Source organism: Fringilla coelebs (genome assembly GCF_963513975.1).
Source record: "Fringilla coelebs genome assembly, chromosome: 1".
NCBI lineage: Eukaryota > Metazoa > Chordata > Aves > Passeriformes > Fringillidae > Fringilla > Fringilla coelebs.
Genome location: NC_140028.1, coordinates 44,764,117 through 44,768,878, shown reverse-complemented (window position 1 = coordinate 44,768,878; position 4,762 = coordinate 44,764,117).

Genomic DNA, 4,762 nt, shown 5'->3' with positions numbered 1-4,762 from the left:
TTCATCTGTTCTTCTCTAAGGTCATGGATAACCATAACATAAGTTGAGTGCTTTTCTGGATCGATATCCTGACATGCTGGCACAGGGAACTGTGCAGCATCCATTAGCAAGGCTGACCTCTTGCCAGCATAGCATACATCAGGTGTCTGTTACACACTCATGCTGCAGTCTGGCATGGCAAAAGAAGGATCCTTATGACGTCTGGCCAAGGAAATTTCAATACTTCTTTTATAGTTTGTAGTAACAAAAATGTATCAGTTACTCAGTATCCACTAAAAACATACTACTTCTTATTCCCAGATCCTCTTTTCCTTATTGCCCATGCAAAGACGATGAGGGTGAGCTAATGGGCCATGTCTCATGCACCACAGATCAGAAGGGACAGCGTCAGTAATGTACATAAGCATATTATTTTACTGAATTTGCACATTAAACTGATTAATTCTATCAACCATTGCTGATAGGAAATAATAGAGAAAGTGTATTAATTGTTTAATTGATTTTGACAGCAGAGGACAAATGTACCTATATTTTTCCCCCTTCCCATCTCTCTTAGACAAGCAGGTATGCATATAAAATTTAAAATTTTAGCAGTCCTACCATTGTGAATGCTCGTTGGACCACTGAAAATGTGTAGTAAGTCTTATGGTTACAACAAACAGTTACTTACAGCCAGGTCAAAGAGCATTGATCAGTGACTTTTCTGATTTTAAATCCAGCATGTGCTATTTCTACTTCCCTAACTCAGATTTGTGTAGCATTTCTTGTGCATTCTTGTCTGGGTTTGGAAGTTATAATTTGAAAACTGCTTATGTGGTCTCATATAGGAGTCTGTCATGGTGGGAGGGTTAACTTTTTTTCCCCAAGTTTTGACAATTTCACATAAATGGCTTCATTCTGAAGTTCCATGGAGGGAGGCTGTGAGGTCTTACTGACTCCATTTGCAGGTTTGAGGTCAACAGGGTGTAGACTTGGATGTTGATAAACGTAATTTACTTCTCTGATCATTATTTGCCACGGCATTTTAGACTCTGACTCTCACATCTCACAGAAGAGGTCTTTTAGAGAGGTTACAGACTCAAGGATCTGTAGACAAATCAACCAGCACTCCCATTTCTCACAGTGAGTGGGATGGGGGGAACACACTCTGTTCCCTTTAACACTGCAGCTTAGTTTTCACCACTTTAACCATGATCATATAAGAGACAGAACCCCAAGTAAATTAAAGGAAACATTCATACAGAGTCTATACAGTCTGCACTTTTATATGAGTTAATGCTGTAATGTGAACAGTATACAGGCACACTGGCTTTTACAGCAGCCTCTCCTCTTTGTCTACAGCTCCATTCCAGGAGCAGGCCAATCTTGTGTGTATTGAGGATGACAATGCAATGCTGGAGGTAGATGACTAACAGCAGCATTTCAGACGCAACAGGACCAAACAAACTGGAACAAATTCCCCTCCTAAACAGTACTGGGTGTACTACCTACTGCCAAGGGCTGCACATAAGTTTCCATTTACAATGCAAGATAAGATTAAAATAAGCAAAGTTGGTTAAATGAAAGCTGTTTTGAAAGAATAGCAAGAAGCAAATATTCTATATATAGTAAGAAAAAGTTGAACCCTGTTCAAAAGAATGGACTCTTTTAACTAACCTCTGTTCTTACTGTGTAAGTTTAAAAAATAATGTCAATTTTTTTGAATACACAGTATAACATAGTATCTTTCAAAGATGCATTTGAACTGTAAAAAATTAAAATTCATGTTCATTCATTGAAACATATACAGCGATTAAACTGGCTTTATTCACATGGTAACAAGGAAACTGGCCTCTACACTTAAGGTTTTGGAATCAGAAAGTGAGTCCTTTTTGGGAAGAGAAAGGTTCAATGATTCACGTGCCTAGGAAAGTTACTTTCCTTTTCTTTGAGAACTGCCCTCGCAAAAGAAAACTCCTCAGTCAGAAAGATGGACAGTATTGCTCCAAAGGTGTTGCAGTGTTGCTTGATATGGTGTAGATCTGTGTAACTAAAAAAATATCTAGTCTGCTAGAGCAAAGTAGCCTAAAAAATAGGGGAAAAGTTATTTGATTTATGGCTTCCTGGACATCCAAAAAACTTTTTACATGTATGAAATAAACTGTAGGAGTGTTGTCCTTAGTTTCGCCTGTGGCTGCCAGCGTTTGCAGATACACCTGGCAAGAGCAAAAGAGTCGTCCTTCCCCTTCAAAAGGTGCACATGGCACCTTTTGACCTCTCTGCAGTTACACAGCTTCGTCTCTTTCCCCTTCTGCTCACATTCATCTTTGACTGTTCCCACAGAACAAATCTCTGCATTTTTCATACTGGCAAGTAGATGTGCTGTTCTTGCACCAGCATTGTCTAGAAAGCAACAGAATAACAGTTGTACAGAAAGTATTTGTACAAAGTTGTACAACAGTTGTGCAAAGGTGATCTAAAATGTGCTTTTTGAGTGTCAGTTTACCCCTCTGCACAGTGGTTTACAAGCAGTTCTAAAAGTGTTCACTGTGGAGATTTCATTTCACAAACACTTTTTATCACAAGGAATAAAAAGCTGGAAGGGCCATTGGTTTCATTTCATCTAAAAAGTCTGATTTAAAATGCTCTCCTTCAAATAAATGTGTTTCATAAACTTCAGCTGCCTGATTTCTCTTTACATGTTGTTTATGTGAATGGCAAAAACAATGTAAGATTTACAAGGCTTGTGCCATGCTCTATATTGCTCCACGGTGCACCAGTTGTCAGCTCCAAGGTCACAGCTTTATTAAAGGATCAAGATTTACAATAATGTTAACAAGAGCATGAATGCCTTCACAGACACCTTCCTGTAGTTTACTTCCTTGAAGTCACCTGCACAACTTCTCCCCTGCCAAAGCTACTAATCAATAAATACTGCGGTCTCCTGAAGAAAGTTCAAATGGATCTATCATGTTGCTTTAGTAATAAATCTTTGCTTTTGTTTAACATATGCCTTCAAAAGACATAACCTTCTTTACCTGCAGTAATTAAACTTTCTAACAGTCTTATTTGGTGAATAAAACCTGCTCCCTTTCTAAAGATTGAGAAACTGAGGCATAAGGCTGTGCTTTGCTGAAGTCATACAAGAAGAGTAAAAGACTTGGAAAACCCATCTCTGCTGGCCTTCCGTGTGCTGAGGCTGAAGGCCATGCTGCCTGTACCCCAATGGTAGTTGTGTAGCATCTCAACAGTGGCTTCTGTAATTTTTCATGTACTGTCACAGCCTGGCTAGGGTGCCCCTGAAGCTGTGGTGTCATCCTCACTGACACAAGCATGTACAAGAAGCTCTCTGCAGGCTACTTAGCACTTAAGGTGCTTCTGTGTCTTCTTCTGGCTGCCCCTGCAGTGCTGATGAGGTTACTCCCACCAACTCCTGCTAGTCACCCGCTCAGATTGACTGGTCTGGCTTCCTGCTCCATTCCATGGAAGATGATCAATCACTTTAAACAGTAGGGGGTTTACCACCTATGAACAGATGACCCTTATCAGCAGGGACGAGAGCAGGATAGCAGTAACCTCCTAAGCTAGCACAGCCATGGTTACCAGAGGACAATTTACCACAGCATCTCAAATCCCATCCCTGTCTTCCCCTGGGAGATCCCTGCCTCAGGAGTTCTGCCTTTTCTACCAGATTTTCTCCTAACCTGAAGTATGGGCAGCAAACATCCCAGTCCAGGCAACTTATTTCACTTTGGGCCAAAGGCTTTGGAAGTGCTTCCTTTGAGAGTTTCAGAACTCTTGGTACTTAGAGGCATGCAAATTTTGTCTTCATGTAGTCTAAAAAGAAGGTCTTCAGGCAGTGATTGGCTTTTGTTATGCTGTCTCTGCTCTTCCTGAGGAAGATACTAACATCAATAGCTGATAGTCATTGTGACAGATACTGAACAAGAACACAGAGCCAACATCCTTCACAGAATCACAGGATGGTTCACCTCTCATCTTCACCTGAAGAGAGACCTTAGCTTCAGCTTTGTTCCCTGCAGGTCCCTCTTCCCTCCAAACAGGATGGTGTCATGGGCATTGCCTCTTGCTGCTGATCACTAGCAGCGACAAGAACCAGTTCTGATGGATGTCTAAAGCATTTAGGCTTCCATTTGGTTTTGAAATGCTGAGTCTGAAAGCATGTGAACCACAGCTCTTAATGTTTTGCACTCTCTCTTTCCTGAAAGTCTAACCCCAGGCCAGAGAGAGAGGGGGATCTCCCCACCTAGAGATCTCCTCTGAACATCTAACTATGGTACAGACAGCTGCAGTCAAGGACCCAGCAGAACCAAGATGAAGGATCCATTTGCTCTCAGTCCTGCCAAGGTAACAGGTTGCCCAGAGAAGTTGTGGATGCTCCATTCCTGGAAGTGTTCAAGCTCAGGTCTGGATGGAGCTCTGAGCATCCTGGACTAGTGAAAGGTGTCCCTGCCCAGGGCAGAGCAGATGGAACTAGATTATCTTTAAGGTCCCTTCCAACCCAAACCATTCCATAAGCTCTGAGCAAAAAAAGACTAGGCCTTGTCTGAATTTTAGATTCACTATGATTACAACCTTCACAAATTAATAGAGTTGATATACCTTCTACAAATCTGTTTCTTTTAAAATAATTTTCAAAATGTTAGTTTTTGCTTATATGCCAAGTTATGTCCAGATGAGTTCAGTGCTAGATGTGCTTAATAGGTCCAAAGTCTTCACTACCTGGAAAAGTCTGTTGGCATCACTATACAGCTAGATAGGT